This window comes from Parasteatoda tepidariorum, chromosome 10, assembly GCF_982258835.1.
Source record: "Parasteatoda tepidariorum strain Cologne lab strain chromosome 10, Ptep-v5.0, whole genome shotgun sequence".
NCBI lineage: Eukaryota > Metazoa > Arthropoda > Arachnida > Araneae > Theridiidae > Parasteatoda > Parasteatoda tepidariorum.
In genome coordinates this window covers 3,549,292-3,563,084 of record NC_141764.1, presented here as the reverse complement: position 1 = coordinate 3,563,084, position 13,793 = coordinate 3,549,292, and the positions used below count along the sequence as shown (strand labels likewise).

The 13,793-nt window shown below is 29.7% G+C and overlaps 1 long non-coding RNA gene across 1 annotated transcript in view; it reads left to right on the top strand.

Moving 5' to 3' along the window:
- The window catches only part of LOC147802078 (uncharacterized), a 96,358-nt gene that overhangs the window by 51,316 nt on the left and 31,249 nt on the right, over nucleotides 1-13,793 (top strand). The window contains exon 6 of the long non-coding RNA XR_015429725.1: nucleotides 12,470-12,556. This is a non-coding gene — a long non-coding RNA (uncharacterized LOC147802078). The remainder of the gene's footprint in view (nucleotides 1-12,469; nucleotides 12,557-13,793) is intronic.

Genomic DNA, 13,793 nt, shown 5'->3' with positions numbered 1-13,793 from the left:
AAGGACATTTGGTTTGAGAATTTTTATTCAAAAATTGCTATTTTTATTCAATGTCATTTTTTATTAAAAGTATACTGGTTTATATATAAGAAATATGTATACATACGTAAAATCTTTTTTGGTATTCTTTCACCTGAAATTTTGATCCGAAATAGGAAATGGGAATATTTAAGATAATTTTAAGTAAAGCCAGGTTAGTCTGGTTAATAAGGCGTTGGGCCCATGTCCAAGAGGTCGTGGGTTAAATCACCACCTGCCGAAGACTTCCCATATAGTAAATGGTGACTGGTGCTCGTTATATCTGTTGGGTCACAAAGTCTTTTATATTCAAAAAACAAATCATACCTCTGGAAGTACTGATCCGGGAGTTTCCTTTTCACTGGATTGGTTCAAAATTACAAGGCTACGGAGTTGAACATTAGTAGTTGTAAATCAAAAAACTGGATCGGCTGTTTAACGACGGTTACAAAATACAAAAAATGAATTGGAGATTGATCGTTCTCTGGATCAGGTCAAAAATACGATCTGTGGATGAATAAATGGATATATGAATGGGTCCACCCTGTAAATGGGCTATGACGTGCGTGTGACTGACTTCGTATTTTTGGCCATAGATGGCGCCACAGAAGCACAAGAGACGCACTTTTGCCCTAAATTCACTTACTTTCACCAAGCAGGCTTGCTGGTATTGGCAAGTGGCATAAGAAACAACTGCTAACGGTGGTTCATCTATAAATCTAATTCTAGAAATTTTATTAAGAAGTGATCAATGTAGGTCTAAAAATTCTATTAAGAGGAAATCGACGCAATTCTAATTCAACAGTCAAATCTAAGAATATTTTGAATATTTAATAAAAGAAAAGAAAGTGTTTACATTTCAAATTAAAGCTCAACAGCTACATGAAATTCTGCATATCGACTGACGATTAAAATTCAGTTCTTTTTCTTTTTTGTTTTAAGCAGTGCGCATGCGCGTCGTTACTTCTACGTTCAACCAGAGTGAGAAAGAGAAAAAATGTTACTTGACGGGAACAACAACAACAACAGAATCTTAAATTTTTTACTAGAGATGCAAATAATTCTTAACCCTTCATTTATTTACTTTTGCTTACCTTTTTCCTTATTTTTCAACCTTCTCTCTGAAAAACAGCAAAAAATAAATACTTATTCATTTATAAAAATTTTTCTCAAGCATAATATTGAATTAATTCAGGATAATAAACTGAACACGAAAGTTGTATTTTTAAATTTTATGCTATTATTAGCTAAAATATGTAACCAAAAATGCATTTTGCAAAATAAAATTCATACAATTTTTTTTAAAAATAAATATACAATCACAATAGCAGTTTTTTGTGTGTGTTTATATCATAGGTAGTTTAAACTATTTAAAGTGCGGCGTAAAAAAAAAGTATTACTACTAAAGTAGTAAAAAAAAACAAAGTATGATTTTTATATTTTACTTTTTTAAAGTTTGAATATTGTTGAAATTGTAATTTATGTTTTAAATTTGCTGGTTTAGTGACAAGGATTATGTAATTGAAATTGTTTTTTAAAACTTCAAAAATTACGAAAAAAAATTTGAAACATGATTTTTGAAAGATTTTTTTCCAGTTGAATTATTTTTAATGCTTACATGGTTGTTGCTAATATTGTTTAAATAGAATTTCAACCATGCTTTTATTGTAAATCAACTCCAATTGCTTAAAATAAAATTAAGAATGCAAAATTGACATTTGATACAAAATACTTCATTTACCAATCAATGTACGAAATCCAGTGTAAATTGGCTGTTAGTACATCACACTCGTGTAAAAAAAATTATTTTACCGACTTCGTTTAATAGCAAAATAACTTGAATAAAGTACAGGCATACAAACAAATTATTTGACATAAATAAAAGAAAATGCTTTTAAAAAAACCCTTAAGCAAACTTCTGTACAGTAATTTTGTTATACATATTCTATAAGATTTTTTTTAATATTTTATATTATTTTATAACTGTCTTTGAACAGAAGACTCAATTATGGGCTTAAGACAACTAATATTAAACTCCGTAGTCTTGTAATATTGAACCCAATCCAGTAAACAAGGATCTCCTGGATCGATTATTGGGAGAAATTTGCCTTCGTGGAGGACATTTTAATGGAACTAACCCGCAATAGCGTTACATGGAAAGGAAAACCACGAGAACCCCACACGATTAGCGTGACAGCAAGAGAATTCTAACCCATGATCCATCTACCGCTGAGGATATTTTACGTCAGCACTGTGGTCGGCGCTAGCCGGGTGCGGAATTCATATCGACCAGCCATCGCTGGGATTCGAACCTAATACTTCCTATTCACATTTTTTGTTTAAACAATAATCTTAAACCGATTCTAACACATGACATTTCTTAATTGATATCGATAACTTGATAAGGTATTACGAAATCTTAATTTTTGACTTAAAGATAGAATTTTAATTTTAAATAAAATTATGAATAAAGAAGGTAAATAATTGTCAGAAAATATTTTATTTTCTATTTATTATGTGATTCATAACGTAAATTAAATAAATGTATTTGCACTATAAATGGAAGAGAACTAACTAAGAGCAAAAACATGATTGATCCTGATTAATCATAGGTTCGCAGTTTGTTTCAAACTTCTAAGACAGTACAAATTTAAATGAATTTTTGAGACTTTCAAATCAACTATGATTTAATTTCAAGTGACACTAAGACTAATAATGGCCATAGTATATCACATTTAATATTCTAAAAAATAAAGATGATCCATTAAATCTTAGGTTGGCACAGGAATTTTTCATTGGGGTGGGGAGGCCACGAAACAAAATTTTCATATTTTCATGAAATTTAAAAATTTTGATGTATGCATCGTATTAATAACTATTCATTTTAATTCTCGCATTAATAACTATTCGTATATATTTCATTGGTTATTTTTATTATAAATTTATTTAAAAATAATAATTTTGAGTTGTACGTTATGCAAATCATTTTACAATTTTACATTATTTCAAATAGCAAAAATATTTGAATAAAATCGGTGAAAAAACTTTTGAGATATCCATTTAAAAATGTATAGTTGAACTTTATTTCCCTATAACTTTCCAACCGATTTCCTTTAAATTTTGCATTTTGTCATTTGAAATTAAATACTTCAAAATTATGTAAAAATCCAGATTCCTTACAATTCAAACATTTTTAAACTGCTGTTAAATAATATAATAAAAAGGTATTTAAAATTATTCTTTACATGTAATTATTTTCAGATAAATGAGTTTTATATTTATGTGCATTATGCTTTAAAAATTATCGATATTTAGCGAATTATACGAAGAAGTGAATTTATATTAATGAGTCTTAAATTTTGATTGTTCCCCAGCGAAATTAACTGGAATAGAGTACGGATACCCACATATTTTGGCAGTCAAAAATCTAAATTTCTTTTTAAAAAATACCTCTGCTCTACGTAAGAATACTACGTTAGGTAAAAAAGTGCGTTTTCGCATCTGATTTTGCAACTTAAAATATCGGGTTCTCTATATAATCAGCTTATTTAAAGGTAGACTTTCGAACCATTAATATTGAATCTTTGAAGACGAATAACCGATCATTAAATCAGGAGTTATTAAAGGAGATCATTTTTTGTGTGCACTGCTTACAGTATAGAGGTGTCTGTGATAATGATGTTATTTTAAATTACACAGTCAGAGTTATGAATGCCAGTGTAGTATAAAAAAAGAAGTTTTGTTTCATATTAAATCCCACTGATTAATATGAATCTGATCAAAATGAATCCCTTGATTAATATGAATCCCTTGATTGAAATGACAGCTAATCGGGATATTTTGGTTTTAATAGTTTATGAAATTATTACTGATTCAAAAACAATGGTATTTTTTTATCATAAAATATTTACTGTTCGGCTATATCTTAGAGTAGATATTTAATATTTTTGATAGGTACCTATTTTTGGTTAAAACGCTTTAAGTCCTATGCACCAGTTCATTCATAAGTCTAGCGCAATCCTTCTCATTTGCCTTAATTCGCTTTTCAATTTTTTTATCACTTTTAATCGTCTTAATTTTGTTTTTAATTTTGATTTAAATTTCGTGGGCTCAAGATTTAGTTGATTTCAACCCATTTTCGGCCAAAGTTGCGCAAACGCACCATTTCAATAAATATTTTTTATTAACATTGCGACGTATTTTTTTTCACTAATTTCATTTTTCTGCTATTATCAAGGGTTCTTAAGACTTCCTAAAATTAACAGTAATTCAATTGGAGTAAATACTTTCTGTTGAGAAATTTTTAAACTTTTCAAGCTCTTTTTAAAACTTAAAACTGTTATTGACGAATGAAATTTTTTGAAAATGTATATTATTCCTTTTAAAATTTATCATTATGTTTTACTGACGGATTAAAGTTGCAAGTCAGTAAATAAAATAAAAGAAATTCATAAAAAAACAAGCATTCTAAATGGTTTGTTCATTGATTTGGTAAATATTGCTCATACCCCCCCCCCCATTTTATTTCTTAAATAAAATAACAAAAATTTATACACGACATTTTTTTGTGTCTTAATGAATGCAATGTAAGTATATTTCAATGAAAATAATACTACTTATTATAAAATTTCTATGCTTGGCCTCAAATGGGTTAATTGAATTGAATGTGGTGTTTGGTAGGATAAGAAAGATGTCTCATTCAATTACAAGAAAACTGCATTTATTAAATAATCACACAAATAAACGCTTAATGCATACTTTTCCATTCATTTCAAAGGCAAATTTTCACAATTATTTTTTTGTTAATGCATTTTTTTATTGCTGCTTAAAAACTCTTCTTAATTTTATATTATTTGATAAACTTTTAAATTATAAATATTTACGTTTTTTTAATTTTGAAATTATTGCCCAAATGGGTCTATGTAGTTACTTTACGAGCTTTGTAGGGAATACCGGGCAAATGTATGCTAAGCATCTTTCGAAAAAACATCATTGAAGGATATATTGAGCAATTGTATAATACACTCGTTTAACAAAATTTAATTTCAATTGTCTGAAGTATGGGGTACAACATGCTCTCTATGTGCGACCCGCGGCAGCAGCCTGAGCAAAATGAAAAAAAATATATTTATATATTTTTTTTTTTAAATTGTATTTTTATTGCGCAATAAAGTTTTTGGTGTACCCAATCTCAACCAGTGTAGCTTTTCGATCGTTTTTTTTTCGATGGTTAATGCTGCGGATTTACGCTTAGTTTTCGCCGTAAATCCAATGACTTTTCGTAATTATTGCTACCCATTTTCACGCAGTTACGGAAACCGCAATTTTTTTTATGAAATCGAACTAAGTACTAATGTCTTGAAAGTAATGAAAATGCTTTATTAAAGCTAAATATGCTTTATTATCGATTATTGTTTATTATTAAATGCTTTATAATGAAATGCTTTATTTGCGCAAACTTCATCTCAAATCTGAATGATTTTTAATCCTTTTTTCTGAAATTATCGCTACACATTTCACATGGTTTTTAAACTTTGGATATTTTTAGCACGATATATTATTATGAACAGCGAATAACGAATCGCTCTTTTAGATAATCATTTTTAACATGGTTTATTTATGACGATTTTATCACGAATCAAATTATTTACGAATCGTTACTTTGGCAATTATTGCTACACATTTCTTCAAGGTTCAGAAAGTCCCAATATTTTTATACCCTATTGCGACACTTTAATTTTCGAATCAAGCATTTAAATACATCTCTTTTTGACGCGCTATATTTATGCCGATTTCATTGTAAATATAAAGGGATTTTTATAGTTTTTAGAGAAGTTCTTTCTACGATACTCACCACGGTTTAAAAAAATCCTGATATTTTTATTACTATTGTTTCAAGGCGCGCGAGTTTTGAATCGTTCATTAAAATAATAACTTAACTGCTCTGTGTTGATTTCAACACAAAAATAAGAACTTTTACGAACTTTTATTTTATTTTATTTTTTTGGCCGTTAATTCTAAAAGCCACATGAATCGGAACTAATATAAAAGTCACACATCGCAATTCGTATTCACACGATCTAAAAATCGCATTTCGTATTCACATTAACGAGATCTAAAAATTATCCCTTGCGATTTGTATTCACGAGATTTAAAATCACAAATCGCGATTCATATTTTGGCGTTTACAAAATCATACGCTGTTACTGTTATCGATTCCCAAACTCGTTAAGTTATTTGCCTTAAGTTTAATACTGCTCATAATAATAGCTTCTGTCGAAAGACTGTTTTAAAAAATGAATTTGGCTTGTTCAAAATTAAGGAAAAGTCTTTAAACAAAATCATTAAATTTTCACTTAATGGTCCGAAAAAGCTATCACATGATCAAGTAGATAAAACCATCACACAGTTTTAAAATTTTGCAATTTGCAGGATAAGCATTAAGAAATTTTTTAAACCATTTTTTTACCTACGTCGGCCATTTTATGCCAATTATGATGATGTGCTGGGAAACGATTTGTATATCATTAAATTTTAACTGTAAAAAAATGTAATCAAGATAAGTAACATGAAGTAATGTAAATTTTAATTTATTCTTAATACATGAGTATTAATTCTAAATAGTGTTATGTAAAAGCATTGGTCCCAAAAAGTTGTAAACAAGTATCTCGTTAGTTTTTTACTATTAAGGAAAATAGTTCCTTCAAAATTAATGTTTTCTTTCTTTTTTTTTCCTTTCTCAACCCTCGCCTCTAATAATTTAGTTAAAATAAATATTTTAAAATTTAAATGTATTCCTTAATAAACGTTGAATCTTATTTTGAGCTAAAAGGGGTTTTTATTTTAATTTTAATCATTTTTAACCTTATGAACTTTCTTTAAATTAAAGTATTTAACTTGCATTTATTTTAATAACTAGAATATTTATTTTCTTGAATTTAATTTTATGAACAAATGCACTTTTGTATTATGTAATGTGATATAAAAAACATGAATTTTCACATTGTTTTTAATTATTTTAATTTGTCAAATTTTTTTCCTGAAAAATTTATTCTGATTGTCTTATATTTTCAAAGTAATCAGTTTTGAAGTTTTTTATTTTAAACGTTCAAAAATATTTGATTTTATGCCAACATATTACAAGGTTATCTGATGAGAATTTAGTGCCTTGAACAATGATTATATAGAAAACACTACTTACAATTAATAAACAAGTTTGTCTAAGTACTTCGGCTTGCGACCCTTCGTTGGTTAATCTGCTGTCTATGGGGCCCTTCACTCAAAAAGGTTGTGCACCCCTACTAAATATAATTTAAAGATGCTCGTTTGTTATAAAAATAAATTGAGTGAGAACGTATTTTCGGCTAATTATTTAACAAACATTATTAAGCATTATTTAGTTGAAAGTAACGTAAACGCTCCATTTTTGAATTGCAACAAAGATTTTACAAGATTAAAAGTTTCATTCGCTTCGAAAACCCTATTAATAGGAAAATGTTTCAAGCGCTCAAAACAGGAGCCATTTTCTAGACATGCCAAACGTGTATGAAAAGAAACAAAAGTGATTTGAAATATGAAACGAAAAGTTGCCAACGAGAAATGGAAAAAATAAAGATGAGAAATAAAACAAGAAAAAAAAATCACTCTAGCCGAAAGAGATAAAAAAAATCCACAGAACAAGAAAAACCGTAGTGGCCAAGAAGAGCAAATCAAGGTAAAATGCATTTCCACTCCTTATGGAGAGGTGGTGAGGGTCTTTAACAAGGGAATAAGTATTATTTTTTATTTTATTTTATAACCATCGTTGAACAGCGGACCCAATTTTTGGGTTTACGACTACTAATGTTCAACTACGTAGCCTTGGTATCTTAAACCCAATCCAGAAAACGAGAACTCCTGGATAAAATATTGGGAGAAACTTTGTGAGGCTACTAACCCTCGTTTGCGTTACATGGAGAGGAAGACCACCGAGAACCTCCCACTGTTAGCCTGACTCATGATCCGTCTACCACTGAAGATATTTCACATCAGCGCTGTGGTCGGTGGAAGCCAGATGATTAATTCGTATCGACCAGTCACAGCTGTAATTCAAACCCTGCTCACGTCCATTGGAAGGTGTTGAGCGATCGCAGCTCAAGCATTCATTTGAATTAAACAAGATTTCAGGACATCAAAATGAGCTGCTGATGTGACAGTGGAAATAATTTTGACATCGAAATTTAATTTATACCCATAATTTCCACACTTTGCAGCAATCGGTGATTTTTTGATAACGGACTATCGTATTCCTTAAGTCTACATTTTAAAGGGCGTCTGGTTCCGATGTAGCCAATATCACGCTGACAATGAATGTAGTCTATGCCCCCAGTGATCATTAAAGCTAATAGGATCTTTAAGAGACCTAAATTTGGTATTTGTTACCTAAAAAGGACTTTAAAATCTTAGTTGTTATGTTACTTAGTTAGATGTTAATTTCTTAGGTTAAGTAAAGTTAGAAAATTGTAAAAGTTAAGTGTGTGCAAATCGGAAGTATGAAACGCAGAAATATTCTGACAATTAGGGTGATTAGAATTAATATGAGATGTTAAAACGCTTATGATAAGCAGAGGTGGAAAAATGATCATGTTATCTTTTTTGTTCTCTCTTGGCTACTGTGGTTTTTTTCTAGTTTTGTATCTTCCCTTTATTTATTTCATTTTTAAATAGGAGCTCTTAGTTTTATATTTCAAACCATATTTGTTTCTTCTGATTCACGTCTTGCAAATGGGCGCCTGTTTATGAGCGCTTGAAACCTGTATACTGTTTTTTCTTGTTTGAGTATTTTTTGAAACGAACAAAGTTTTCAATCGGATAATAGGTTAATGCTTTAGTTTCTTGAGATTATTTATTTAATGTAATAAAAAATGTTTAATTTTTTGATAGACAATGATAAAAATTTACGTTTAATTTTTAAAATCGAAAATAAGTAAATTTTGGGATTAGAAATGAAATCATGCATGTATATTCAATTATATTTTATTTGATAAATCAATTTGCTTCCCAATGCAAATATTACATGCAAAGTATAAATACAAATATTGAATTAATAAAATATATTTTTTACCTCCAAATGAATCAACTCATTTTAAATGTTTAGTATCTGATGAGATGTCACATTTATTAAAGAAAAAGATAAATTAATCAAAATATATAATGTGAATAATAACTATTACAGGTAAATATTAAAACGCATAATGAAAAAAACAGTTTCAGTTGAAATATTTAATAAAAAAATCAAATGAAGGAAACTCCCATAAAAAAAAGATTTCAAACTAAAGATTTGAATTGGAAATGTTAAAGTTTACATTGAAAAGGTAAAAATAAATTATCTCTTTTCAATGACAGAAAAAAATACGGACAGAATAGTTTTATGTTTTCAAAAAGTTAATAGATCTGTAGTTCTAGAAATTCTAGATGATTATCAATCAGATCAAATTATTAGCGTAAATCGAGCAAAGAATTAATTCCTCCTAAATTTTGAAAGGCCATAGATGGCAGTAAAAAAAAAACTAATCCAAAGCAATATTGACAATAACTGTGACAATTTATCGAAGTAAACAAGATAATGTAATATGGGCCGGCTTCTGAATAAAAGGGTGCACAGTGGTCGATAAAATTACATTTTCTTTGTAGTTAATTACAACTACTTTATTACAATTGTAGTTAACTCTAACTACTTTTCTTAAAAATATAGTTACTACTTCAATACTTTTCGCAGACATACGTACGTTACTGATTAGCATAATTCCTATAAATGTTTAAAATGTTTTTGAATAAAAAATTAACCTGCATGAGAAGTTATTAAGAAATGGTAATTCATCTTTTACATGAGATAATTTTTTATTCTAAAGTACTTTTGACGAATTTATTTTTTTTAGCCTTTGAACTCTAAGTTCTTCTTGACAGTGAATATTTAATTAAGGAAATGATAAGAAATCGTGAAATATCGTGAAATGGAACACCCTGAATAACTTTATATCTAATGATCGGATCTTCACGTTCTAGGACTCAATCTTAATAATTCGATTTCCAATTATTCCTTTGCTTACAAGATTTACAATGATAATGAACGAAATAATTTAAGAACATGAAAAAATAACTTCTGCCCACAAAAATAAAAAAAGAAACTTGCTTTGGAACATCAAACGAAGCAATTTTCAGGGGATAGAGCGTTCACCCTTTCAATGAGATGAACAGGGTTGGAATCCCAGCGATGGCTGGTTGATGCGAATTCCGTATCCGGCTTGCACTGACCACAAGGCTGATGTAAAATATCAGCAATGGTAGACGGATCATGGGTTAGAGTCCCCTTGCCGTCAGGCTAACCGTGGGAGATTTTCGTGGTTTTTCTGCTTTATGTAATGCAAATGCGGGTCAGTTCCACTAAAAAGTCCCCCATGATAAAAATTTCCACCCTACAAGAGTTCCCTTGCCTTTTGGATCGGGTTCAAAATTAGAAAAGCTACGGTATTGAGCATTAGTAAACCCAAAAAAAATTGATTTGGCTGTTCAACGACGAATATAAAATAAACTTAAAAATACTTTTGCCAGAAATCGCTACAAACTGTTTTTTTCCTCTTCTTTTTTTCTCTATCGCACTTCACGCTACAACTTCCGTATTTAAGAAGTAGTGCTCTACACTACAAACTACGAAAATAAAGTATCGACTACAGTAGTTTCGCTACTTGTAGCTCACTTTTTCCGACCACCGAGGGTGCATTATTTTGATTTTCTTACCTCTTTGATGAATTTTCAAAGGAAAAGAAAAACTGCTGATTGATGCAACGGTGATCAAAGGAATGGATTCGCAATTCAGGTTGTAAACATACATAGTTGGGTACGCTGCTTATTTCCAACCGCTATTTTATTCTTTCTTTTGAACTACCATGTTAAAATTTCAATGTTAAAATGTGTTAGCAGATTTAACTAACATGGGAGATATAAATGTATTTTCAACGAAAAATCTTAACAGTAGAGTACTGCTTATTAATTGTGTAAAAATACAGAACAAACCAACGATAAAAAAAATTTAAAAAAAAAACTTCTGTTCCACAATGCTTCACTATAGCTCATTCACCGAGAGTTGGCACTTGTCTTCACCTTCATCACGTGGTATGCAATGGTACTTTTTTGCTATTTTTGAGAAAAGTTTATGAGCAATCCTGAACAAGGTTGCTATTTAATTTTATAATCGCCTTTGAACAGCCGACCCAATTCTATGGGTTTACGACTATTAATGTTCAACTCTGTAGTCTTGTCTTCTGGATTGGATTCAAGATTACAAGGGAACTGCTGGATCAAGTACTGGAGGAAATTTGCCTTCGTGGAGGACGTTTTGGTGGAACTATCTCGCATTTGCATTACATGGAGAGAGAAACCACGAAAACCTCCCACGGTTAGCATGACGCAAGAGGACTCTAACCCATGATCAGTCTACCATTGAGGATATTTCACGTCAGCACTGTGGTCAGTGCAAGCCGAATGCGGAATTCGTATCGACTGGAATTTGAACCCGGTTCGCCTCATTGGAAGGCGAACGCTCTATCCCCTGAACCATCGCTGCTCAGGGTTGCTATTTGGCGCGTTACGGCAAAAATATTTATTTCTCAAACTTCATGTTCATTTTTTTTAACATTAAATATTTCCTAAATTTGATATTTCGCGCCATTTTAACGATATTTCTCTCTTTTGAGTGAATAGTTTGTCTTTTTTTGAGACATTTTTCTGTGAAAACAGCAGTTTTTAAATTTGAAATATATTTTAATTAGCTAGAGAAACGACAGCTGTAATAGCAGATAATAAAGCGAAGTAAGTGACTGAAAAAGATTTAACTGTTTGTGTTTGACTTGCATTAAGGGTTGTCTCAATTTCAAGCACGGAGATGCTTCTCTTCTTACTCCCGCGCTGAAATGAATTCTGCTTCCGAGATGGTGGAGCCAAGTGTCAACTCCTGCAGAGTGAACTATATTCCTAGTATTGGTTAAGAGGAGAGGATGGTCCAAACTCGTTTCAAAAACCTCTGCTGCCCTAAATGTTGTTTTCTCCTTTATACACAAGAAGGCACCTAACATTGGGTAACTTGTTTACATCATGTCAATGAAAGCTAGAGTTCTTTCCCTATGTATATTCTTTGATACAACTACTCGTTCAGATTATTGAAATAGTTTATTTTCATGACATTGCTTTATATAATTTAAATTACTAAAAATGAACTCAATCTTTTTCCTAAATGTTTTTTTTTTAATTTATTGTGATATTTTACTCTTTTACCGATTGACTTATTGGACGGAAGATACTTTTATAGAATAATAAATAAATGGATTTTAAAAAATTATTTTTAATTTCTAATGCAAAAAAGAGAAAAAAAATAAACATTTTTATTTTTTTTAAATAGTTTTCAATTTTTTTACAGGTTATCAACAGAAGTTTAGAAAGACTATATGAGAGGATGTTTCCATGTCCACACATACCAATGATTGGAGTTCTTTCTAAATGAGCGGTAATTCCAATATTCTTGGCTCCTTAAATAACCATTAGTTTATCATTTACCACTTGGTTGATCGTGTGACACTGTTGATGAAAAACTACGCGGTACTTTTCTTTTTACAGACAAAATTGAGTTTTAATTCATCTAAAAAATCAACGACATATATTTCTAAAATTATTATTTGCATTTTTGTCGAGGATAAAAGATTTTTCTTTAAGAAATAAGGACGTAATTTTTGCAAGTAGTATATCGAAATTTTTAACTGTGTTATAGTGATAGTACAGGGAGTTACATAGCATAGAGGGAGTAACCCTCACCCTCGGTAGTGTTAACATATCTCGGAAGTAATTTTTAACATAATAAAGTGTTTTCTTTTAAACATGTTGGTGTAAGGTCATAAGATAACAATTTTTTTTTAATTTCCTGATAAAGGAGTAAGGAAATATTCACGAAAGTTTGAATGCTAAAAGTGAGAGGAAAATTCACAAGTATTTGGCCCAGAATTTGCATATTAGAAAATATCTGCACTTAAAGCGACAATGAACTTTCAAAAAAATTTTTAGAAATTCTCAAGGGAATTTGAAATTTTTAGTATATTGAAATTCTCAGTATATATCTATATTGTAAAAACAATTTATATACAAAATTTCAAAAAAATATTTCAAAATTTCCGAAATTAAAAAAAAACACGTCTGAAATTTTGTTAAAATGACAAAATTCCTTTAAAATATTACATATTAGGTAATATAAAAAATTGTTGGGAGTACTTTTTTTTAATTTTATTATTGAAACAAATAACAGAAAAAAGCAATAAAAAGAACATCATTTTTAAAAAAAAATCATCTTACCGCTATAAAATATCATGTATAAAAATAATACTATTTACTTAATTCAAGAAACTTTTCCAACGAAATGTTAATAATATTCATAAATGTATAGCATCAAATTCTCAGGTTAATAGAATAAAAATTCATTTCGCGGGAGGAGTTTGAAATTTGTAAATTTGTCAAAAAAGACATTTTGAGAAAAATGACTTTTACTACTTTTTCATTGCAAGGCGCCAAAGGGGCGTGGTCAAACCAGAAATGGCCATGACTTCGTCAATTTTGCTCTAATTCAAGATTTTTTTTCTAATGTTCAGTTAAATGCCTAGGTTTCGAAAATATAAAAAGTGAAAAATAAATTTTCTTGGCAAATTTTTGCTTATTTGAAAGTTCCTTGTCACCTTAACCGCTTATTTTGAATGTAA